Here is a 26,787-nt window from a genome sequence, read left to right as displayed (position 1 = left end):
CTAGGAGCAAGAGCTTATCTGAATACAGAGAGGGAGAGGTGGGGGAGGTTTTTGTGAGAGCTGCTTCTATGAGCCTTTGGGTTGACCCATGAATACAAGGTATGATACAGCAGTCCACAAGGATGAGTACATGTGTAACAATTGCGAGGAAGGTAAAGATTGAGGTCATGAGTCCCTTCCATTTTCCAAACCACCTTTCCATCAGGCCCATAAAGGGGTCATCTATTCCAGAGTTTTCTGCTAATTCACTTGCTAGGGTGGTAAGGCCTTGTAAGGTTTTTGTGATTGTCCCGTCGGGGGCTGTATTATTAGGAATAAAAGTACAACACTGGACCCCGATCATGACACAGACTCTGCCCTTTTCAGCTAACATCATGTCAAGGGCTATCCTGGTTTCCCAGGCCATCTGGCTGGTAGGGCCTAACTGTTCAGCTATTCCTTTTGTGGCATCTCTGGTATAATTGACAAATTGCTGTTGATTGTAGTATATATAATTTATCCAGTATACATTTTTGTTAATAGTGGACCACCAGAATAAGATAGACTCAAACCCGGTGGCTATTTGGTTTTAAGCTTTGAATTCATTTGGTACCCCCGTGGGACCCCGATACTGTCTATGTAACGTGCAGGTCAAAGAAGAAAAAGGGGCTTCTCTTTTTCTTCGGGTTACTTGCTTCCTGTCTGGTTGATGAAATGCCAAGGTGAAAGGGATGGCTAATTGGATCAGAGCACAAGTGCTGCTCCAGTTGCTTGGCAGTGTAGCCAATGTTGGTCCCCCACAATACTGCTCGGGGATAAACTAGGTCCCACACATCTGCTCAGGGATAGACTGGGGCTGACTGAGTGGTTAGTTCTTGAAAAAGTTTAGGCCCACTGCATCCCGTCAGGTTTCCAGGAATGTCAAATGTTTCCCTTGCCGTGAGAGACACAAGGTAAAATTGGCATTGAGAGCTGGAGATTGAAGGGCCCTTGGTGGCTGTTCCATAGGGCTCTTTACCTTTGGGAAAAGTAGTGAAAGATGGTGCATGACTTGTTTCCCCAGGCTGTGGGGTGCTGGAAGAGACCTACCATACAATCCATTCCTGGTTGGTTGGCCCATCCGAGTGGGAAGGGAACAATTTGGGTTTCATGGCCTGCCTGTTACACAAGCGTAACAATCACTTTTATTTAGAATGCAAATGGAATATTTAATCCATTCCAGCCAGGCATTTATATCTTGATACCTGGTTTCTATGGCTAGGGTTTGCTTCAAGTCCTTGATGTCTACTATAGCTACTTTGGTTTTGTCATTAGGCATGAAGCAAGAAATGGTTCGATTGTGTGGGAGGGGTAATGGTGGAAGATGGAGAAGGAGGAGCAAAGCACATTTCAAAGAAGCCTATAGGGTCCTTTCCAATGACATCTGCTCCTAGGCCATAAAAGCGCTCTAAAGTGGGTGTAGGGTTGGTGGAAGTAGGGATCTTAATAGAGATAAGTACTGGGTTGCAATGGTGAGATTGGCAATTAGAGGGGGTGGTTCTTTTGGTGAAGTGGAGGTAGGGTTTTAGGGTGATGCAACCCTCTGAGGAGGTCCAGCCCTGACACTTGGTAGTCCATATAACATCTCCCCAAGTATAGCAAAACCACTAATGCCAGGTTCATGCCCGTTCATGCAAGCGCCAGTTTTGTAGGCAGTACAGTCTATCCTGGAGGGACAAAGGTACTTTTCTGAAGAGGCTAGCTGTCTTTTACTTTGGAGATCCCTGCCAGGCATGACAAGACAGGCATCAAATGTAATCGTTTCGGGGAAGGGTAATTGGGTTATATTGATGGTAAGACGTCCTTGGGTAGCTAAAGGAAGAAGAAAAAGACAGATTAAACTCTTTTGAATGTTAGTTAGGGGGCTGTCGACCGACAGTCCATGACTTTGCAAGGGGTGGGGTCTTTTTTACTTGAGTGTGGTGGGTCCATCCTTTTTCGGCCATTCAGATTGCTGTTTCAGTCATTAGGAGTACTAGATAAGGTCCCTCCCAGGTTGGTTCGAGCTTTCCCTCTTTCCAACTTTTGATAAGGTTGGTGTTGGTGAACTGGGAATTCGAGGGGTGGAGTTTATGCTAGGAGGCCTTGAGTCCTGAGGGAGGAAAGGGTGGAAGACAGACCAAATATATAGTTTTTGAGAAACTGATCTTTTGTTTCAAATGTAGTCGGTAGTGGAATTTAGATAAGGCAGCCCATAGACCATTTCATAAGGGGACAGGCCAACATCTTTTCGAGGGGCAGTTCAGATTCTTAGTAAGGCAATGGAAAGGCATTTTGTCCATGGTAACTGGGTTTCGAAGATTAATTTGGTTAGGTGATTTTTTAGAGTTTGATTCTTTCTTTCAACCCTCCCTGATGAGGGCGGGTGCCAGGGAGTATGATATTCCCATTTTATTCCTAGTGCTTGGGTTAGTCCCTTAATGATGTGTGCAGTGAAGTGGGTCCCATTGTCCAAATCAGTGTTCTTTATTAGTCCAAACCTGGGTATGATATGTTCCAACAGGGCTTTGACTGCATTACTGGTTGTTGTGCTTGGGAACAGTGGGTGAGATAGTCAACTATTACTAGTAAATACTTAAGATAGCCTATTGGGAGCATTTCCGTGTAGTCAGCTTGGATGCTTTGGAACGGCCTCATTCCTGGGTTTCTTCCCCCAGGAGGTTGCCTCTTTAGGGTTTGCTTATTAGTTTTTCTGCACCATCCGCCACTTGCAACTGTTCACCACTTGCCTAGTGAGGGTATATGTCCCTACACATCCATAGACTCTAAGGACTGCATTGCACACAGCTTGAGGATCCCATTGAGTTCCTTGGTGAAGCTGTGACAATACTTCCCTCGTGAGGGGTTTAGACAGCATTTCCCTTCCATCTTTTCATACCCACTTCCCCTTTGGGCTTTCCTTAGCTCCTATTTTCTTAAGTTTTTCTTGGTCTGTGGGGGAGAAGATGGAGATCACAACTGGAGGGGGAAGACAAGGGGTTAGATGGAAAATGTGTGCCTCTTGGGAAGAGGCAGCTTGCTTAGCTACTTAATCTGCAAGGTTATTTCCCCAGCTTTCAAAAGATGGGTTATTTTGGTGTCCTGGGACATGGACAACTGCAATCTCTTCCAGCAGCTGAAGATTTTCTAGTACTTGCATAATTAATTCCTTGTGGACCAAACCTTGGCCCTTGCTATTGATGAGGCCTCGTTCAGTCCAGATCTTTTCTAAAGGTATGGACTACTCCTAAGGAATACTTGGAGTACATGTAAATAGTTCCTTCCTGATTCTGCAGGGATTTTAAGGCTTGGTTTAATGCAAAGAGTTCACACGTTTGGGCAGACCACTTATTTGGCAGTCTTTCTGACTCTACCACTGTGAAGGTTTCCCTATCAACTATGGAGTACCCGTTGTGCCTTTTTCCTTCAATGACCCGGGAGGTCTATAAAGAGGTGACACCCTGTTTGGAAGGGGGTTTTGCACCTGGATGTGGTCTGACTGTAGTTTGAAAACTGATTAGATCTAAGCAGTTATGCTCATGTTCCTCCTGGTTTGGATTTCCTGTTAGGAAAGCAGTGGGATTGAGTGAATTGTCAGTGGTTAGTGTTAGATTATCTCCCTCTAATAAGATAGCTTCATATTTCAAAATCCTTGAAACAGTGAGCCATCTCCCTGACTTCTGATTAAGAATGGTTCTGACTTGATGAGGGGCACTTACGATGAGGTTTCTCCCAAAGGTTGTTTTCCTGCTTTCTTCTGTTAGCAAGGCAGTTGCTGCTATGAATTAGACACATTCGGGCCATCCCCGGGTTACTAGGTCAAGGATTTTTGACAGAAAGACTGCGGGCTGCCGGTGGCCTCCGTGTTTTTGGGTGAGTACCCCTAAGGCCACTCCTTTGCTTACATTAACGAAAAGGTGGAATGGCTGTTCTAAAGAGGGCAAGGTTAGAACAGGGGCAGTTACAAGTAGGTGTTTTAATTCTTTTACTTGTTGGATCTCTGATGGGGTCCAAAGGAGGGGGTCTGGTCCTTCTTGAGTGAGTTTTTGATATAGGGGCTTTGTTTTTAAGGCGTAAGAGTCAATCCACAGATGACATCCAACCAATCCTAAGAATTTCCTAAGTTCCTGCTTTGTTTCAGGTAAAGGCAAAGATACGATACCTTCAATTCATTCGGGTCCTATCTTTCGTTCACCTTTACTGATTAGGTGTCCTAGATATTTTGCCTCAGGTTCTATGAATTGGAGTTTGTTCTTTGAGACCCATAATCCTTGTCCCCTTAGGAAATTTAGGAAGTTAACTGAAATTGCTGTTACTTTATCCTTGTTATCTCCTGAAATGAGCAGGACATCTACGTATTTGAGTAGGCATATGGATGAAGGCAGGGAGAAGTTTTCTAGGACTTGCTCTAAAATTTGACCAAATAGATTTGGGGACTCTGTAAACCCTTGGGGCAAGACTGTCCATCGGTACTGCTGTTTTCGACCAGAGTGAGGGTCCTCCCACTCAGAGGCAAATATGTCCCAGCTGTCCTCTGCTAAAGGGCAAGCCCAAAAGGCATCTTTTAAATCTATCACCGTGAACCATTGGTGGTTGTGCGGGATTCTACTGAAAATGGTGTAAGGATTGGGAACAACAGGGTGGGTGGTCTGAACTATTTGGTAAATAGCCCAGAGGTCTTGCACTAGCTGGTATGACCCGTCTCACTTCCTTACAGGCAATATTGGAATGTTATAAGGGGGCATACAGGGTTCAAGGAGCCCATAGTGGACAAGGCTTTCAATTACAGGTTTTAAACCTATTCTGGCTTCCAAGGGAGTAGGGTATCATTTTCTTTTCACTACTTCCCCAGGAGTTTTTAATTTGACATGAATTGGAGGAACCCATAGCTTTCCTCGATTCCCTTCCTTCGACCATATGTTGGGATGGATGCGGCTTTCTTCTGAAGTGGTGAGTAGGTTTAAGGAAGTAAGAAGTTTTCCTTGATTAACATATAGGCCTATGCCTAACCTTAACATTAAGTCCCTTCCTAATAAATTAGTTCCTGCTTCAGGAATTAACAAGAACTTAGTAGCAACCAACTTATTCTTATATTTGACTTTGGTTTCCTCTAGAAGTTTTGCTCTGAATCCTTCCCCTTTAACTTCTGAGACAGTAAGGTATTCTGCTGAACAGGATAAACCTGATGGGAGAAAACATAGGCAGGAGCCAGCTGCTCCCTAATTGACTAGAAAACTGACTATTTCCAATTTGGGTCCCACTGTTAAATTTATCAAGGGCTCTTGGTGGGACTCAAGATGGAAGATGTAGAACCCCTGAGCCCACTGTTCTTCAAATGTCATGAGTAAAAGGACTTTCTTTTCCCTCTCCCATTCAGGACATTCCCTCTTAAAATGTCCTGGCTTTCCACACCTGAAACATCTGTTTTTCCTTCTCTGCCTCCCGGTTCCCTGATTCTCAAGTTTCATCCCTTTGCTTCCTTTATAGGGTCTGGCAGCCTGGTACTCAGAAGGTTTACAAGTTCTATTTTCCTGGGATGCCTGTTGAAAAGTTCCCTGTTGTAGGGTGAACAGTATAATTTTTGCCTTTTGCTTCTGCCTTTCCTCACCCCTCTGTACATATACCTTTTGGATCTCTCTTAAAAGTTCCTCTATGGGACGGTCTTTCCAATTTTCTGTCTTTTGTCATTTCTTTATAGTGTCCGGCCAACTATTGGTGACAAAGTGGAGCTTTAACATCCTTTGTCCTAGTGGGTCCTCTATGTCCAAACCTGCGTGTTTTCTTATCTGTTCCTTAAATCTGTTTAAGAATTCCATGGGCCCTTCATCTTTCTCTTGCTGTACATTAAATGGTCGGGAAATATTTTGGGTTCGAAGAACTGATTCCTGAATCCCTTAATTATCATATCCCTGACATCTCTCATGTTTTCCCTGTGAGCTGCATTGTTGTTATCCCATTGAGGGTTCTGGGCCAGGAATTTATGCTCTGCTGCAAGGACATTCTGACCAGGGGGTGCTTGCACTCCCAGACTATCATAGCGGCCTTGCAGATCATGGTTCTTTCCTCTTCTGAGAAGAGAATACCTAGAATAGACATTAATTCAGCCCAGGTATACAGTTGTGGCCCCAGAAATTGGTAAATTTGATCTGAGACTCCAAAAGGGTCATCTAACAGTGGTTTGAATTCCCTTTTTAGATTTCTAACCTCTGAACCAGATAAGGGGGCATTTTCGAAGCCAATATCCACTCCTCCTAGTGGTACTTCCCTTAAGGGAAAAAAGGTTGGAACAGACTTCTTTGAAGAAGAGAGAAAAGGAAAGTTTTGAATATCCCTTTGGTATTGTTCTATTTCCCGTCAGAGCTTTCCTAAGGGAGGGGCATGTTCAAGTGGCTGTCCAGCATGGGTGTGGGGTGTCAAGGCCCATGGGGCAGGGTTATATGGGGTAGGGACCGAGTTTTCAGCTTGGGGCAGAGGGGTAGGTGGGGGAAGGGCTGATGTTTAGTTTTGGGGGGAGGGGTAGGTGGGGCAAGGTGGCCCAGAGGATCCCATGTATCTTTGGATATAGAATATGACTTAGCTAGGTTGTCTTTGGGGGGTTTTGAGTTTGGCTTTGCTTTTTCGTCCTTTAGAGGGTAGAGAAGGACAGGTCCTGTCTCCAACATAGAGCATAATCTATCTCCTCTTGAGAAACTGGGCTCTTATCATTGACATACTGGATCAGGAGTTGGCATGTCCAGTCCTCCTCCGACCCAAACTTTGGCCAAAAGACTGAAAGTCTGAGGATGGGTTCCTTAGTCCAAATAAAACAGCAATACTTTATCATTTGCTGTCTTTTCTCGGGTCTGGTCCTTTCATTATCCTTCCAGTATTTTAACATAATGCCTAGGGGACTGTCAGGGGAATTTTATTGTCTGCTTGGCCTTTTAGAGTCTCTGTCTTACTTGGGGTATTTCCCATCCTGGAGGTTGGTGAGGCTTAATCCATAATATTAGAGTAGAGATCTCTTGCACTCCAGTGTCTTAGAGGCTCAACCTCCCCGTTTCCCACTGGAGGTTTCTCTCCTCAGCACTCACTTCGTCCTTATTGGCTGCTTCCCTTGTGGGAATTTTAGGCCCCTCTTGGCAGGTAGGTAGAATCCCCTGATTGGAAAACCGCTCTAATCTGTATGAGGTGACCACGGAACCAAATCTGGACTCCGCACTCGCCTCGCGCGCAGTGGTGCGTCTCACTCACACGCTTTCAACGTCCAGAGACCCCGACCACCAAGGAATACTTTGCCGCCCCAATAGCGACTTTGCTTACCTTGGTCTGTGCACAGTGTTTCCTGTGGTTGCCATGGAATCCTTTTTATTTTATTTTATTTATTTATTTATTTTTTGAGACGGAGTCTCGCTCTGTCGCCTAGATTGGAGTGCAGTGGCATGATCTCGGCTCACTGCAACCTCTACCTCCCGGGTTCAAGTGATTTTCCTGCCTCAGCCTCCCAAGTAGCTGGGACTACGGTCGCGCACCACCACGCCTGGCTAATTTTTGTATTTTCAGTAAAGATAGGGTTTCACCATATTGGTCAGACTGGTCTCACAGAATTCTTAAGGATCCTCCCACTGCCCGAGTTGCTAAGAGTCTGGATTTATTCGTCACTTCGGGCGGGACTCGATCCTCCGCTCCTGGGGCCACCACAACGAGTCAGTGGGACACGTCTTCCCATGAAAGATAATCGCTAACCCCTCTTGAAGGAGAATGGGATCCCGGACGAGTCCCTAAGATCTGCTGGAAACAAGTGCTCGGTGTAGCCAAAAGAAATCCGCACTTAGACGGAAGATTCCTCAGCAAGGCACCTTTACTTCTACAGAAGGGTGCTCCTTGCCTGTTACAATTGCAAGAGCACACCAAACAAAGGAGGGAAGGAGTTTTTAATCTAACGCAGTTCCCGTTTCTGTGTCCTTCCGCTGTTGGCTGGGGTTGGACCACACAATCTAAGCTGATCCCAACTGGCTAAGACTTAAACTTTTGCAAATAGGGTAAAAGCTGGATTTGCGAAAAAAAAGAAGGTGTGTGTGTGTGGGGGGGGGGTAGAGAGGGGGTAGGACTGATGTACAACTTTTACAATTTATGACCAGAAAGTTGAGTCATTGAAAAGGAACTTAGTCGTGCCAACACGCTGAGTTGCCTGACCCAGTCCTGGGCTCAGTTCCTCCCAGATACCGGCGTTTATCATTGGTGTAGATAATGGTGACTTCCCTTGTCTTAGAATTGGGGGCCTTGGTCTTCCCGGGACGTAAGGAGTCAGAGACTCTTGAAAAGAGCCGTCCCGCTGGTCCTTTCATTTATGCCGATCCCAGCCCGGCACTCACCAAGTGCCCGGCGCCCGGGAATGCAGGGCCAAGTCTGATTTTATGGTTTGTGGAGCTTCAAGCTTAGGACGCATAGCTGTGAATTTCGGGTCCTGGTGACTGCGGAACCATAGCGAGGCCAGGAGGCGAGAGTGCACTTTCCTAGGTTCCGAGGCCGAAGAGCCCACCTGGCTGGAATGGTCTCTCAAGGAGCAGAGAGGAATCAGCACCCTCCGAGTCCTCCGAACCTGCGGCGGCTCAGCGGTCGGTTCCGTGAGGAACTGGCAGCGATCGCAAGCTTGGAGTTGCTTTTTGGTTTGTTCTGAGTCCTTCACCTGGTGAGGGGAAGGAAGCCCTGCTTGGGGTCGTTGAATCTGAGTTTTCTCCAGTCAAAATCAGTGGTTTGAGATTGTTTTCCCTGAAAAAGCATAGTTTACCTGTGCCTACAGGGAGGAGTTCTCTTTTTCTTAAAAAAATATATTTTATTAATGAAAGGGAAAGTAACATTTCTGTTACAAAGAAAAACATCAGAGGACATGGATCGGATATGATTTAAATAAACATAAGAAGAAGTCCTCACAGCAAGATGGCCGGTTAGCTCAGTTGGTTAGAGCGTGGTGCTAATAACGCCAAGGTCGCGGGTTCGACCCCCGTACGGGCCACTTCGTTGTTCTTTTTTTTTCCCCTCCCTTCCTTTTTCGTTTTTACTTTAAACTGACCACACCTCGCTTGTAAAGTTGGCTTTTACATCAAACTCCGGAGCCTCGCCTCTCCGTTTATAAATGTAGTTGCACTAGCTAGACAGGAATTTTTTTCTTTACTTCACCATTTTTTTTTCTTCTTCTTTTTTTTTAAATCGACCCCACCTAGCTTACTCCGGAGTTCTGCCTATCCATTTGTAAATGTGGTTGCAATAGCTAGACAAGCATTAGATTTGTACGTTTTCTGCTCTTTTGAAGAAACAATATACCAGTTAGGATGAAGAGGTTTTTGTTTGTTTGTTTTGTTTGTTTTTGAGATAGATTCTTGCTCTGACGCCCAGACTGGAGTGCAGTGGCATGATCTTGGCTCACTGCAACCTCCACCTCCCAGGTTCAAGCAATTCTCCTGCCTCAGCCTCCCAAGTACCTGGGATTACAGGAGTGTGCCACCACGCCTGGTTAATTTTTGTATTTTTAGTAGAGACGGGATTTCGTCGTGTTGACCAGGCTGGTCTTGAACTCCTGACCTCAGGTGATCCTCCTGCCTTGGCCTCCCAAAGTACTGAGATTACAGGCGTGAGCCACCGCGCCAGGGCAGGATGGAGAGTTTTTAAAGGAAATTCAGTGAGGTGCGTGGGTGATTTTAGGAATGGGAAAAATAAGAATTCGATAATATCTTGTATTATTTTGCGAAAAAAACTTTCTGAGATGACACTATTTTGACATATTTTAAGCTTTTGAAAGAGATCATATTGATTTTTCCCCTAATTGATCGCTCAGTTGGTTAAATTGTTGTGTTTGTAGCTTTGAGGGCAAGGGTTCAGTCTATGTGGGAAAAAGCCAGACTTGTGACGTTGCTTTCTGCCAAGCTCCAGGCTTGCAACCACAACTGCTCAGCGTTAAAATGGATCCGTGGTTAGCCTTTGGCTTATGTTTGACAGCCGTTCTCGATGTGGCCCATACCAAGCCATTTATGATGAGGCCCTTACCAAGTCATTTACAATTCATTAAACAATTTTTGAACATATATCATAAAAGCGATAGGCTTGAAATTTGATGAAAATGGAGTGTGTGGTGGGAGATAGGAGGGCCAGAGCCTCTGGGGCCACTCTAAGGCTTAACACCTCGCTTTTCCTGTCCTGTGCTTTTCTTGGAGTCTTGTCACTGGGTCCCCATGTGCCTGGCATGTGTCTCATTTACATTTCTTCCTTCACTCCTCATCCTCCCAACATATCTTCACCCTTCTCTTATTTTAAAATATGAGTTGCTATGAAAATGACATTAACAATATTGATAAATAATGAGGTAAATAATGGCTCAAAAAGAGCGCCAAGGACATAGTGGGCGAACCACAAAGGGAAGGGGCTCCCTCTGTTTCACTCAGTGCTGCATTTTTCACGTCAAGAATAGCAAGTAGCTCAAAGTCAGCGACTGAAAAAGATTTCTTTAGAATGAATTAATAAGGAGTACCTACTACTTAGTCCATTGTATATTAGATGATATACACAGATTTAAGTATAAGAAGGATTCTACGGGCAGTTGCTGACTTTGAAAACGAAGGGAGCCACCAGCCAGAGAACTCAGGCATCTACTAGAAACTGCGAGCAACCTTTAAACCGATATCTCAATCCTACAGCTGCAGAGAACTGAATGCTGCTGACAACCTGAGTGAGTTTGAAAATGAATTCTCCCCTAGAGCCTCCATAAGGGACATGGCGGGGCCTGCTGACATTTTGGTATTAGTTTGATGACACCCTGCCAGACTTATAATGCACAGAACTGTGTGATAATGAATGGATGTTGTTTTAAGCTATTGAATTTGTGGTAGTTTGTTAAAGAAGTAGTAGAAAAACTAACAAAACAAGAAATTGTTAACCCACCCACACTTCCTACTGCCTATCCTGGGTTATCTTCCTCTCTTCAGTGCAATGTAAGATGAAATATGGTTTTAAAATGAGGGACAATAATTTTCAACATCAACACAGTAAGAATGAAAAGGAAAAAAAGCTTCTTTTGATCTTAAAAATTAAGGATATATATACATATATATGATAAGTTAATACATTCACATAAACAGTAACTAAAAGTGAAGATTTTCTTCTTCCTCATAGCCCATATCTGCCCAGTTCTTGGCATTCTCAGTACTACCTCCCATATATGATGACAATTCTTCTTAGTTTCCTATGTATTCTCCTCAGTGTTCTTCATGCAATAGGTGCAAATATACATAATACATTTTACTTTTCCTTTTTAGTTATGTAAAATGTAACATTATACATACTATTTTACATTGTGCTTTTTTCACTTGATATGCCTTGGAGATGTCTAATTTAGCAACACTTGTGATGCTTTCAAACAGCATTATATACTGTACAGAAATAAAACTCCTTTCTTTCTTTTTTTTTTTTTTTTTGAGACAGAGTTTCCATCTTGTCGCCCAGTCTGGAGTACAGTGGTGTGATCTCGGCTCACTGCATCTTCTACCTTCTGGCTCAAGTGATTCTCCTGCCTCACCCTTCTGAATAGCTGGAATTACAGGTGTCCGCCACCATGCCCTACTAATTTTTGTATTTTTAGTAGACACGGGGTTTTGCCATGTTGGCCAGGCTGGTCTCGAGCTCCTGACTTTGGGTGATACCTGTTGTGGGAAGTCAGGAACCCCAAACGGAGGGACCGGCCAAAGTCATGGCAGAAGAATATAAATTGTGAAGATTTCATGGACATTTATTAGTTCCTTAAATTAATACTTTTATGATTTCTTACTCCTGTCTTTACTGCAATCTCTGAACATAAATTGTGAAGATTTCATGGACATTTGTCACTTCCCCAATCAATACTCTTGTGATTTCCTATGCCTGTCTTTACTTTAATCTCTTAATCCTGTCATCTTTGTAAGCTGAGGATGAATGTCACCTCAAGACCCTGTGATGATTGCGTTAACTGCACAAATTGTTTGTAGAGCATGTGTGTTTGAACAATATGAAATCTGGGCACCTTAAGAACAGGATAACAGCGATTTGCAGGGGACAAGGGAGATAACCTTAAAGTCTGGCTGCCTGTGGGCCGGGCAGGACAGAGCCATATTTCTCTTATTACCGAAAATGGGCAAGAGAAATATTGCTAAATTCCTTCCCCAGGAAGGAATATTAACAATTAACAGCCCTGGGAAAAGAATGCATTCCCAGGGGAGGCCTCTGAAACGGCCGCCCTAGGAGTGTCTGCCTTTATGCAGATGTAGATAGGGATGAAACACACCTAGTCTCCTGCAGTGCCCCCAGGCTTGCTAGGATTAGGAAATTCCAGCCTGGCAAATTCTAGTCAGACCGGTTCTCTGCTCTTGAACCCTGTTAAAATGTTTGTTAATGACAATGTGTACACAGCGGGAAATGGAAGTTCATTAGTGATTCTAGTTTCACCCTGTCCTTATGATCTCGCCCTGACCTCCTGCCTTGTGATCTTTTGTTGCCCTTGAAGCATGTGATCTCTGTGACCCACACCCTATTCGTACACTCCGCCCCTTTTGAAAATTGCTAATAAAAACTTGCTGGTTTTGCGGCTTGCGGGGCATCATGAAACCTGCTGACATGTGATGTCTTCCCCGGACACCCAGCTTTAAAATTTCTCTCTTTTGTACTTTTTCCCTTTATTTCTCAGATCAGCCGACACTTAGGGAAAATAGAAAATGACTCACATAGAATTATTGGGGGTGGGTTCCCCTGATAGATACCCCACAACCTCAGCCTCCCAAAGTGCTGGGATTACAGGTGTGGGCCACTGTGCCTGGCTGAATCTAGACTCTTTAGGTGCATTCCGCCACTGAGGATAGGAAGTATACAAGCAGGATTGGAGAGAGAGAGAAGATTACACCTGTACTTTAATAATACAAATAAAACTCTGTATGAAGTCATGTGATATTCCAAAGAGTCTTCAAGTAGGGGATCCATAACACTCTGTTGATCAAAGGAAATTACATATTAATTTGTTAAAAGATGGCTTTCAGAAAAAGCTAAATCTGTGGCTCTCATACAGATATAAAAATAAGCATATGATCAAAAAGAATAAAATGCTTCAGAATAAATTTAACCAAGGAGATGCAAGAATTGTACTCTGGAAAATACAAAACATTGCTGAAAGAAATTAAAGAAGATGTTAGAGTGCTCGTGCAATTAAAACAAACACCAACAAGGAGGCACTAAGCCTACTCTGACACTGCTGGTCTGTAGTGCCAGAAGTCTTATTGATGCAAAGTGTAAGTTAATTATATTTTAATGAAAAGGTAGATAAAACATTTTACAACAGTATTCTAGGCCACCGACAAAACTATGACAGAAATCTGGGCACGGTGGCTCAGGTCTGTATTCCCAGAACTTTGGGAGGCTGAGGTGGGTGGATCACTTGAGGTCAGGAGTTTGAGACCAGCCATGGACAACATGGCCAAAACCCATCTCTACTAAAAATACAAACAAACAAAACAAAAGCCAAGCATACTGGTGTGTCCCCGTACAGCTACTCAGGAGGCTGAGGCATGAGAATCTCTTGAACCCAGGAAGCAGAAGCTGCAGTGAGCCGAGATTGTACCACTACACTCCAGCCTGGGTGACAGATATGAGACCCTGCCTTAAAAAAAAAAAGAAAAAGAAAAAGAAAAGGAAGCTGTAACAGACACACTAAAAGCCCTCCAACATTAACTTGTAACATAGCTTCATTCTCAAAGCTGACTCCTTTTTTCTTTTTCCTGAGTGTAGAACAGTTTAAATTTCAAACAGCTCCTTGACACTGCTTTTCATGTCCAAACCAGACATTTTGTTGTAGTTTGATAAAAGACCTCTTCCCCTCCTCCCCTACACAAACACACCCCCACCACACAGACTGAATCTTGCCCTGATACCCCAAGGTAATGAGTGAATTATGCTTAGGTCCTTGTAAAGAAAATCTTGGGATGGCAAAGGGGCTAGGCAGCAAGAAACAAAAACAAAACAAAACAAAATTTTGTATATGACTTTTTTTTTTTTTTTTTTTAGATGGAGTCTCACTCTGTTGCCTAGGATGGGGTGCAGTGGTGTGATCTCAACTCACTGCAACCTCTGCCTCCCACGTTCAAGCGATTCTCCTGCCTCAGCCTCCTGAGTAGCTGGAATTACAGGCGCGTGCCACCACACCCTGCTAATTTTTGAATTTTTAGTAGAGACAAGGTTTCACCATGTTGGTCAGGCTGGTCTCAATCTCCTGACCTCAGATGATCCGCCGCCTCGGCCTCCCAAAGTGCTGGGATTTACGGGCGTGAGCCATCATGCCCGGCCTGTATATGACTTTTAAAACAAGAGGACAACACAGTATTTTTCAAAATTGTGTATAGCGACTATGCATGGACAAAGCAAGTGTGGCATGTATTTGCATAATGTTTAATTTTTTAAAAATATTATTTAAAAATCTTCAGGATTATGTCTATTTTGCTGTGCATTTTGTTTCGCTTTGCTTTATCTTTCCAGGGTCGCGGTTGGGTTAAAAGGTGTGTTGGTTTAGTACCTCTGTAAGACCTAACTAGAGTTCTTTCACTTTTCCAAGGTAAGAACATTCCTAATTAGAATTAGGAAGAAACTTTTACTTTTTTAAAATAGGAAATTAAAGAAGATTTAAATAAAAGAAAAGGCATGTGTGTTAGTGAAGGTTCTCCCCAGGAACAGAGCCAACAGGATGTGTGTGTGTGTGTGTGTATGTGTGAGTGTGTGTGTATGTATGTATGCATATAGGAGGGGGGATTTATTTTCAGAAATTGATTTCTGCAACTGTGGAAACAAGTTTAAAATCTTCTTGGTAGGGCAGCAGGCTGGGGACCCAGGGAAGGATTGATGATACAGCTGGAGTCTGAAGGCATTCTGCTGACAGAATTCTTTTTTCCTTAGGAAACATCAGTTTTTTTTCTCTTCAGCTGATTGAATGAGGCCCATTCACATTATGGAGAGCACTCTGTTTGACTCAAAGTCTACAGATATAAATGCTAGGCCGGGCGCGGTGGCTCCAGCCTGTAATCCCAGCACTTTGGGAGGCCGAGACGGGCGGATCACGAGGTCAGGAGATCGAGACCATCCTGGCTAACACGGTGAAACCTCGTCTCTACTAAAAAATACAAAAAACTAGCCGGGCGAGGTGGCGGGCGCCTGTAGTCCCAGCTACTTGGGAGGCTGAGGCAGGAGAATGGCGTAAACCTGGGAGGCGGAGCTTGCAGTGAGCTGAGATCCGGCCACTGCACTCCAGTCCGGGCAACAGAACTAGACTCTGCCTCAAAAAAAATAAAAATTAAAAAAATAAAAAAATAAAAAAATAAATGCTTATCCCACCCAAAAAATACCGCTACAGGAATATCTAGAATAGTATTTAACTAAATATTTGAGTACTGTGGTCTAGCCAAGTTGACACATAAAATTGACCATCACAATATCCCATGTTCAAAGATTGGAAGACTTAGTATTATTAAAATGGCAATTCTGCCCCAAAGCTATCTGAAGGTTTAATGCAATCCCTATTAATATCCTAATAACTTTTTCTTTCTTTTTTTTTGCAGAAATGGAAAGGCTGATTCTAAAATTCATATGTTTTTGTAGTGAAAAGAAAAACAGGCTGGGCGTGGTGGCTCACGTCTGTAATCCTAGCATTTTGGGAGGCCGAGGTGGGCAGATCACTTGAGGTCAGGAGTTCAAGACCAACCTGGCCAACGTGGTGAAACCCTGTCTTTACTAAAAAAACAAAAATTAGCCAGGCATGGTGGTGTGTACCTGTAGTCCCAGCTACTTGGGAGGTTGAGGGAGGAGAATCACTTGAACCCAGGAGGTGGAGGTTGCAGTGAGCCAAGACCATGCCACTGTACTCCAGCCTGGGCGACCGAGCGAGACTCCATCTCAAAAAAAAAAAAAAAAAAAGAAAAGAAAAGAAAAACAAAGTTGGAGAACTTGTACTTTCTGATTTCTAAAGATACCACAAAACTACAATAATAAAAATGGTGCAGTGCTAGCATAAAGATAGACATATAGATCAATGAGAGTTCAGGAATAAAGCCATATACCTATGACCAATTAATTTTTGACAAGGGCCAGCAAGACAGTTCAATGAGAGAAAGAATAATCTCTTCAACAAATGGGGTTGGGATAACTGAAAATTCACATGAAAAACTTTGAAAATGGATCCCTACCTTATACCATATAGAAAATCTAAATCAAAATGGATCAAAGACTTGAATGGAAGAGCTAGTACTACAAAATTCCTAGAAGAAAAAATAGGAATAAATCTTCATGACCTTCAATGTGACAATGGCTTCATAGATATGACACTAAAAGCGCCTGCAACAAAAAGAAAAATGGACACATTGGACTTCTTAAAATTAGAAACTTTTGTGGATCAGAGGACATAATAGAAGAGTGAAAAGGCAACCTGAAGAATAATAGAAAGGCCAGGTGTGGTGGCTCACACCTATAATCCCAGCACTTTGGGAGGATGAGGTGGGCAGATCACAAGGTCAGGAGTTCAAGACCAGCCTGGCCAACGTAGTGAAACCCCATCACTACTAAAAATACGAAAAATTAGCTGGGAGGCAGGAGAATCGCTTGAACCTGGGAGGTGGAGGTTGCAGTTAGAGGAGATCATGCCACTGTACTCCAACCTGGGCGACAGTGTGGGACTCTGTCTCAAAAAAAAAAAAAAAAAAAAAAGAATGACAGAAAATATTTATAAATCATATATTTGGTAAGAGTCTAGTGTCCAGAGTATATTTTTAAAAACTCTTACAACTCAACAACAAAAAGAAAACAAAGCAATTAAAAATTGGGCAAAAGACTTGACTAGGAATTCCTTCAAAGAAGATATACAAATGACCAACAAGCACATGAAAAGATGATCAACATTATTAATTATTAGGGAAATGCAAATTAGTGAGATACCACTCCTTACCTACTTGGATGACTAGAATTAAAAAATCAGGTAATAGCAAAGTGGTGGTGAGGATATGGAGCAACTGGAATCCTCATACGTCACTAACGGGAATGTAAAATGGTGCAGCCATTGTGGAAAAGTTTAGTTTTTCCTTAAAAAGTTAAACATAGAATTACCACATGAACTCACAATTCCACCCTTATGCATATAATCAATAGATTTAAAAGTAGGTTTTCAAGCAAATACTTGTACATGAATATTTATAGTATTGCTGTCACAATAGCCAAAAGGTAGAAGCAACACAAATATCCATCAACTGACAAAGGCACAAGGAAAATATGGTACATCTATACAGTGGAATATTGTTCAGCATAAAAAGTAATGAAGTACTCATATATACACAACACGGATGAACCTCAAACATTATATTAAGCAGTAGAAGGCTGACAGTGCATGATTCCATTTAATGAAATATCCAGAATAGGTAAATTCATACACACAGAACTTACATTAATGACTGCCAGGATCTGGGGAAAAGAACAATGGGGAGTGACTGCTTAATGAGTACACAGTTTGTTTTTGAGGTGATTAAAATGTTTGGAAGTGGATAGACATGATGATTACACATCATTGTAACCATACTAAATGCCACTGAATTGTATAATTTACAATGATTAATTTTATATTATGTAAATTTTTTCTCAATAAAATTAATGAATACAGATTAAATATCTTATTTTGCTGATTCAGTGATGGAATCAGACAGATGTTGTAACCAGTTTAAAGGGAAAGTCAAAAAACACAAATTTATATGGAATAGAAGAATTAGATTGGTAATGGAGAGAAAACTAGTTTTTCCACTGCGGGAGGAAAGTTGTTAGTCCATTTTGCGTTGCTATCAAGGAATATCTGAGGCTGGATAATTTATAAAGAAGAGAAGTTTATTTGGCTCATGGTTCTGCAGGCTGTATAAGCATGGCACTAGCATCTGCTCTGTTTCTGGTGAGGCCGAAAAGAGCTTTAACTCTTGGGGAAGGTGAAGCAGGAGCAGGCGCCTCATGGTGAGAGAGGGAACAGGAGAGAGAGAAGAAAAGTCCTAGTCTCTTTTTAAAGTCCAATCTGAGATTCCTTGTGAGAACGCTCAGGTTTAACAACCAGATCTCTCACATGAACTCATTACTGTGGAGAGTGCACCAAGTCATTTATGAAGGATTTGCCCTCATGATTCAATATAGTAAGCCACCATGCCTGGCAAGTCTTTTGTTTATTTATTTTGGTTTGTCTCTCTTGCTTCCTTGAATTTGTTTTAATCATTGTCTTTCTAAGAATATTTCATGTCACTCCTCTCTAAAAATTCTTCACTGAATCTCTGTTATTTTGCAAAGCTTTAAATAAGATTGACACCATATATTCTGTGTCATCTTCTGTCATTCCTCTTAATTTACTTCTCCCTTCTTTCCTAAATATAACGGGGGAAGGGAGAATTCTACTTCCTCATCTTTCAAAACCAGGCTGTGAGACAGTCTGCAAATATGTTAATAATGGAGGAAGCTTCCTTTCTTTTTTCTTTTTCTTTTTCTTTTCTCTCTCTCTCTCTCTTTTTTTTTGAGATGGAGTCTGGCTCTGTTGCCCAGACTGGTGTGCAGTGGCGTGATCTCGGCTCACTGCAACCTCTGCCCCCTGGGTTCAAGCGATTCTCCTGTCTCAGCCTCCTGAGTAGCTGGGATTACAGACACGTGCCACCATGTCTGGCTAATTTTTGTATTTTTAGTAGAGACGGGATTTCACCATGTTGGTCAGGCTGGTCTTGAACTCCTGACCTCGTGATCCACCTGCCTCGGCCTCCCAAAGTGCTGAGATTACAGGTGTGAGCCACTGCACCTGACCTGAGGCTTCCTTTTAATGTGTAGGTTGAATCTGGAGTAACTGACAGGTGTAAGGTAGTGAGAGTGTGATAGCTGATTTGTGTGTTCCACTTAATATTTCAGACAGAGGTTGTTTAGGGCCACTTAACTGAAATGTACCTGAGAACATATTTGTTCCTCTCTGCGCTTTTAGTAAGCATAGAGCAAGAATAACACTATAACATGTAATATATAAATCTTCAGATATTTTCAGCCTTCATTGAATTTAGTTTGCAAGAAGGAGAGAATACTGTAGTATTCAAGTTTGTATTTTTAGATACTTAAACTTTGAAGACATAGCTTAATCAATTGTTTACAAATTTTTCAATAGCAGCAATCCAATTTGCAGGATCCTTTAAATATCAGTCTTCTGAGAAGTGAAGCAGAGGCTTGTGACAATCTGTTTTGCTCACATTCCTTTGAAAGTAGGTGGGAGAGAACTGCTATGAATAAAATGAGAAAGCAGAATCAGATTTACTCTGAAGTATAAACGATTTCAGGCACAGTGCAGGACTACTTTTACAGCAGTGAAAAGACAATGACTCTGGTGGAACTCTGATAATAACCTTTGAAATCTCTTTAGATAAAGCTGAGAAACCAAATGAGTCAGCCAGTGCTACAGAGGGTACACTTTAGTTTATGAACTGCAATGCCACTTAAGATTCAGAAAAGTCATTCATTTGTGATTTATTTCCTCAATATATAATTGAGTCCCTAGATCCTAGATGTACAAATAAGACAATTCTTAGAGTCATACAAAACCGAAATGGTGAGAAAATAAATTTCACCATTACTCTCTTATTTTCAAAAATCAAAGTGAATCAGACTCCAAGCAAAATGCCATGGCTTATTAATTATTTGCCTGACACTGATAATCAAAATCTATCATGTGCTGAAAATGATGGCTATCAAGGTTAAGAGGCTGGAGACTGAATGTCTATGACAGAATTTGAAATATTGCTCTCTACTATGTATTACAAGACTTTTTTTTGTACAACTTATACATCCCCAGTCTTACCTGTCATCAGCAAACCCATTGCTTTTTACCAACAGAAACTTTATTCATTTTTTCCTTCATCCCAACCCTTTCATATTGTGATGCAGTTACCTGGCAAAGGACTCTTCATAATTGTGCTAATCGCTCAGTACAGATTTCACAACCTATAAATTCCTTAATGCATTTTCAACTTATGTATTTGCAACGTACTATTGAAAATATAAAATTGAACAACTAAGGCCCCGCTGGGATTCGAACCCAGGATCTCCTGTTTACTAGACAGGCGCTTTGACCAGCTAAGCCACAGGGCCCCTCTTGGGCATATGTTCAGATATATCATATTTATAACATTTTTGTCAAATTATCAGTTTGCCAAAAGTGTACTTAATTTTGTGACAAAGAAAGCACATCTGTGTTTCTGAACCAGCAACAAAGCAGAAATTCCAACACTTAAAAAAACACTTTTCTTCAATGCAGGGTTTTAGAATTTATTTCAAATTGAAATGAGTGAAATTTCTATTTCATGGTGACTATCTCCCCCTACAGGAAATATTGGATATCACAACATATTTTAAATTTATTTCTCTGTTCGTGCATTCATTTTGTCCACAAATGTTGAGTATTGCATTTCAGGTAGTTTTCCAGGTATTGGAGATTTTATTTACTGAAAACAGCGAATGAAACAGCAAAATTTTCTTCCATTATTGAATTTATGTTCTACAGGGAGATAAAAAAGCAAAATTTAAAAAATTGGCCGAAAGCAACAACAAAAAACACCCCAAAACAAACAAACCAACTAAAAAAATCCAACAACAAACAAAAATACAAGGGATATGAAAACCAATCTCTTTATTGCTGAGTTATAGCACCCACCACACTACCTTCTGAGCTAATTCACTGCAATTGAGAAAACCCATTATGCTTCCTTCTATTTTATCTAATCTGGCACAAGAAAGTGAGCCTAGACGAGGACACAGTGATGCAGTGGAGATCTGTGGTCACGCTGATTCCCACTCATCCAAACTAGGCACTTTGAGACCCTCTGTTTCAAAGAGAGCTTTGGTCTCAACAGGAGATCTGCTGTTAGAAACAATAAGTTAGATGTAAACAGGGAGTTCTGCTGGATGGATATCTTTGCTTTTGTCATAGTCTTGTTCTGCTCATTTGCCTGCTGGGTTAAAACAGACTCAATTTCTAGACCCACATGGATTGTAAAACTGTGTGGATGATGCAGAGAATTAGAGAACAAAGTAGAGTACGATGTGATAGCCCTCACAGGATGCTGTGGGAACCTCTCTAACTTGGGCCTCACAGAGTTGCGTGACCTTTTATCTCAGGTTCTACGTCGGTTTGATGAATGTAGAAGGAGTCATGGAATGTTTAGCTGAATGCAGCTTAGCATGGGGAAAAGCAGATGAAACCAATATCCTGAAATATTTAAATAACTGCCTGGTGCTTTGCATATGCATTCATTAAGCATCCACAAAATGCAAGACCCTGGAAAGATGAGAAATTACTTAGGTTGAGGTTGAGTTTTTATTTTTTAACCAAGCCTGGTGTTGCTTCTGATTTATTTCCTGTGGGTCATGAGCTTCTACTCACTACCTAGCTAATCACAAGGCCAGGATATACAATTTTTTTGGCTTTCTTGGCTGAGGTTTTTTGTTAAGTTTAGTTATTTATTCCCTGACTTCTGTTTCTCACTGACACGTGTTTCATAAATCTTGCTATGGTGTAAAGCCCTGGAAGAAAAATGCTTTGTTTCTCCTTTTGGAAATCTTTCCAAGATATGAGCAGACATTTCAACATAAAGTAGGTGCTGGAGTGGTGTGGCCACAGATAGATTGCTGCACCCTTGAGAGAAATTAGCACTACCAAACTGCTGTTTAAAGTGTTTCATCTGGATTTCTGCTGACATTAGATGGAAAGTTCTTTTCCTGATTCCCTGACTTTTGGGGCTATCCTTTCTAGAACCTACCTTTTCCCACAACATCTGTGTCTTCCCTAAACTTATGGCCTATCATAGCAAATATTTTGGCCAACATCTGCCTTATAAAAAGCCTTGCTCAAATCTTCAAATAAGCCTCAATCCTGAGAACAGACAAAACCCTTCTTGTTATTGTTAGAACTACCTTATGGGCATCAAAGAAGCAGAGGATTGTGGTCAAGTTAAATAGATGCTGAGTCTGGTAAAAGTCTTTGCAATATTACTACTGTATGAAGGCCTTCCACCACTTAAGTAGCAATGATATTTATTTATTTAACTCCAAAAATGGCTTATTTTATCATGTTTTTTGTTTGTTTGTTTGTACCTTACTGAGATAGTGCCATCATGCATTTAACACCCTTAAATCTTTAGAACAATTTTAGAAGGTGGTAACTTTCATTAACTTCCATTGAGAGATGAGAATGATAAGACATAGAAATGTTAAAAAGTAATTTCAAGACCATGGATGCCATAGGTAGAGTAAGACAATTTTCTTTCTGAAAATGTGGTTGGCAGATTGTGTAAGATACTTCCATACCAATATTAGTGCATTCATAAAATGCAAGCTTTTAATCTCACAATTCCCCTGTTTACTTAATACCAGATTTCTAGCAACGCTCACTCAAAGCTGGAAAACAATATTGTGAACCAGAGAACTTTACACCTCTAAGATAAACATGTGCTTTGCACTGAGTATCATATGGTACATGCCAAGCAAGCTCTCTACTTTTCGAGCAAATCATACAGCATGGGTTTTATTGATCCCTATTACTCACCTGTCACTACAATTTTATTCTGTGATAGATCTAGGACCCTAGCTCTCTCACTAAGAGGTAGCCTCTGAGTCAGAGTCCATAGATTTCTGCTACTCAGGCCAGTAAGATCTGAGGAAATGTGTTCTGGAGAATTGCAAGATCAAGATGTTTATTGCTTTAGCAGTTTTATCATTCACTTGTGGCAAGTAATCGACAAGAACTGATCCTTTGGGGTCAATACATGCTTGGTCCCTGTCTCCACTCTTATAAGACTGAGTCAAGATAAAATAGACTAAAAAGAAAATTGAAGTAGAGTGTGATACAAGTGAACATGAATAACCACTGTAAATGCTATTAAATTACTGAGAAGAGGCCTAGAACCTGACCTGTTGGAGAGATGATATCTGACATTATAAGGCAGCTCAGCTTAATTACAATATCTCTGAGTTTCAGAATCCATGTCAGTGGACAGTTGGAGAATAAACGGGGGCTATTTTAACCCCAAGAAGGAAAGAACAAATCTCTTTTGTTGAAATTTTTGATAAGTTGCTAAAAGTATGACAATGCTTCTTTCTTTCTCTCTTTCTTTCTTTCTTTCTTTCTTTCTTTCTTTCTTTCTTTCTTTCTTTCTTTCTTTCTTTCTTTCTTTCTTTCTTTCTTTCTTTCTTTCTTTCTTTCTTTCTTTCTTTCTTTCTTTCTTTCTTTCTTTCTTTCTTTCTTTCTTTCTTTTTTTTTGACAGAGTCTCACCCTGTCACTCAGGCTGGAGTGCAGTGGTATGATCTTGGCTTACTGCAACCTCTATCGCCTGGGTTCAGGCAATTCTCATGCCTCAGCCTTCCGAGTAGCTGGGACTACAGGCCTATGCCGCTAGGCCCAGCTAATTTTTGTGTTTTTAGTAGAGACGGGGTTTCACCATGTTGGCCAGGCTGGTCTTGAACTCCTGACCTCAGGTGATCTGCCCTCCTCAGCCTCCCACAGTGCTGGGATTATAGGCATGCGCCACCACACCTGTTTGAATACTAGCCATCCACCAGGGCCAGGAGGTACGAAGTGCCATTAATGTGTTCTCAGAGTGCTGTGCTACTAACTAGAACTGGGCTCATGGAAGCTCCTCTGGGGATCTGCCTGCCTCTAGCCATCTCCTATTGGTGCCAGGTAGCACCAAATACTTCTTTCCAGCCACCTCCCTATCTCAGATCAACTCTCCTCCATTCCCACCCGACAGTGTACTTGCCCTTTAGAACTCATTCTAGAAACTGAACGGGCTAGAAATGGGGGCTATTCTTCTGGGCCATTATTTCCCCTCCTCAAATTCCTTCAATTACTCAAATTTCTTTAATTTTCTCCAGACGATCAAAGGTTACAGTTTCTCAGCATTGGCCCAGCTAGGATACTTAGAAACGCGTGATTAATAATTTGTCTTTTGTGTTTTAAGAAAGATCTCCACAACAAACCTGAATCCCCTTTTGAACAGTCCTTTCCTCATGCCTACCAGTGTTTGAAAGTAAAAGTTTTCTATTAAAAAAAAAAAAAATACCTCAGTTTCTTTACATACAGCCAATGCCAACAAAACTGTAGGGCTTGGGTAGGGTTGGGAAGAGAAACTTTGGAGAGGGAAAAAAAGAAAGACAAGGCGACAACCACAGACACTCTCTGCTTGGCTGACTGGTTGGGGCACCATGATGAAAATTAGCGTTTTTTGTGTACAGATTAGATCATGAGTCAATTCAATTTTGCATGCGTTTTTCTGAGACTGTCTCTACTCCAACACGTTGCAAAAGTGAGCACACACGACGTCAAGATACTGCTGTGACTCGGATTCGAGCCAAGGTTGCTGCGGCAACGCAGAGTACTAACCACTATACGATCACAGCACGCCACCAGAGGCCGCTGCCTGGAGGGTTCTTCCTTTGCTCATTTCTCAGGAACGGTCTATTTTTGTCATCTAAAGAATGGTGCACTGCCTTCCGTCCTTATTTACACACCTACGCAGTTTACTTCCTTATCCACTCCCTGTCCTTATGGCAAACAAGCCAAAGGTAACACAAATTGTTTCATTATACAGATTTTTCCCAGCGTGGTGGTTCTTTTTTGGGATTGGTAATACTGTGCTTGTAAACTTATTACTCTCACTTCTATCTCCAACCCACGCATGTCTCTTGCTTAGTTTAGCAGTGTGGTCCTCAAATCTTTGGCAACAAAAGGAAGAGGGCACTGCTTTGAAGTGGACCTGGCGGATCCCATTTTTTGCCAAACTAGTAAGAATCTTTGGGGGCTTGGCATGGAATCTGGCATCCCGACAGGTGCCAGAAGTGAGTTTCTCATCACGAAGAACTATGTAGCTTCGTCCTGACCCAGGCACCTATGAGAAGCCCCTGAGGCGCTAACGCACTCAGCCTGCCCACCTGAGCAGTCAGGAAATGTCCGGCGGCGCTCGCACCTCAGAGTGAAACTTCTTTTTCTCTCTCATACCTAGTTTGCCAGAAGGGGGAGATAAGAGAGTGCCTCTCCTGTGGCTCCAAAGCTCTATGGGACTTCCCTCCTGCCCCGCTTGCTGTTTTAGGAACGCAGCCTCTAGAGTCAAGGTCCTGGTCGTGTTTTCCCCTTGATACTAAATGATGTTTTTTCTGTAAAATCATTCTGGTCTTAAACTCCTGAACTCAACTGATCCGTTCCCCTCGGCCTCCCAAAGTGCTGGGATTACAGGAGTGAGCCACCGCGCCCGGCCTCTTCTCTTTACCTGGTTAAATTTGTTTAATGCTTCAGCTTCAACTCAAGGAATCTTTTCAAATCAAGGAAGCTTTTCTTGACCTCCCGTCTCCACGCAACATATTGTTCCTTGATTTTTTTTTTCCTTCCTTCCTTCCTTCCTTCCTTCCTTCCTTCCTTCCTTCCTTCCTTCCTTCCTTCCTTCTCTCTCTTTCTCCCCTTCTCTCCTTCTTTCTTTCTCTCTCTCTCTTTCTCTCTTTCTTTTCTTTCTTTCTTTCTTCCTTTCTTCTTTTTTTTTTTTTTTTCTCAGAGTCTCGCTCTGTCGCCCAGGCTGGAGTGCAATGGCACAATCTGGACTCATTGCAACCACCACCTCCCGGGTTCAGGCCATTCTCCTGTCTCAGCCTCCCGAGTAGCTGGGTTTACAGGTGTAAGCCACCACACCGGGCTAATTTTTGTATTTTTAGTAGAGACGGGGTTTCACCATGTTGGCCAGGTTGGTCTCCAACTCCTGACCTCAAGTGATCCACCGGCTTCGGGCTCCCAAAGTGCTGGGATTACAGGCGTGAGCCACCATGCCCGGCCACTTGATTATTTTTCACTTTTCCTTTAGTGCTCTTATATCAGTTTGTAATGTATAATACCAGAGTTATTTGATTAATGTCAGCCTCCCTCCTCCTTCTCCAATATGCCCCAAGAGGAGGTTTCTATTTTGTTCAATAGTCTATCACTAGGGCTCCCCATTTGGTAGGTTCTTTACCAATATAATTTGACTGCAGAATGAATGAATGGATGGGCAGAGATTACAATCCAAAGCTATATGAAAGCAACTTCATCCAGCAGCGTCTGGCCCAGTTCAGCAGGCTTGCCTTTTGACCTTTGATGGGAAAACATTGGTAATAATTTAAAGAAAGGTTGGGAGGTCAAGACAGGAGTATTGCTTGAGGCCAGTAATTTGAATCAAGTTTGGGCAACATAGTGAGATCCTGTCTCTATAAAAAAATAAAAATTTTAGCCAGGCACAGAGGTGCATGCCTGTAGTCCCCATTACAAGGGAGGCTGAAGCAGGAGGATCACGTGAACCCAGGAGTTTGAGGTTGCAGTGAGCTATGATTGTGCCTCTGCACTGTAGCCTGGGCCACAGAGCAAGATCCTGCCTCTAAAATAATAATAAGAAATTTAAAAACGAAGGGAGTTCAAAACCACCGCTGCAGCTATCCATAATAAAGCTCAGCAGAGCCAAAATAACGTGCTTAATTTCCTAAAATGTTCTTTATCTCCTTTCCTCTGTCTGGATTACACAAAACTATTCTAATTACTAATAGCTTTACTGAATGAAGAATTACCTGTTTCCTAACAATTTTTTTTTTTTTTTTTTTTTGAGACGGAGTGTAGTCACCTAGGCTGGAGGGCAGTGGCGCAATCTTGGCTCACTGCAACCTCCGCCTCCAGGGTTCAAGTGATTCTCCTGCCTCAGCCT

The 26,787-nt window shown here is 42.1% G+C and overlaps 2 non-coding genes across 2 annotated transcripts; one reads left to right on the top strand and one right to left on the bottom strand.

Moving 5' to 3' along the window:
* The first annotated feature begins 8,918 nt into the window (after positions 1–8,918).
* On the top strand, positions 8,919–8,992 carry TRNAI-AAU. The gene has a single exon. It is a non-coding gene; the product is annotated as a tRNA-Ile (tRNA).
* Positions 8,993–20,092: 11,100 nt separating this feature from the next.
* TRNAT-AGU lies at positions 20,093–20,166 on the bottom strand. Its single transcript has one exon. It is a non-coding gene; the product is annotated as a tRNA-Thr (tRNA).
* Positions 20,167–26,787: the final 6,621 nt, after the last annotated feature.

This window comes from Rhinopithecus roxellana, chromosome 4 (assembly GCF_007565055.1).
Source record: "Rhinopithecus roxellana isolate Shanxi Qingling chromosome 4, ASM756505v1, whole genome shotgun sequence".
Classification (NCBI taxonomy): domain Eukaryota; kingdom Metazoa; phylum Chordata; class Mammalia; order Primates; family Cercopithecidae; genus Rhinopithecus; species Rhinopithecus roxellana.
Note: the sequence above shows the minus strand (reverse complement) of the source record. Positions and strands in the feature narration are given on the sequence as shown.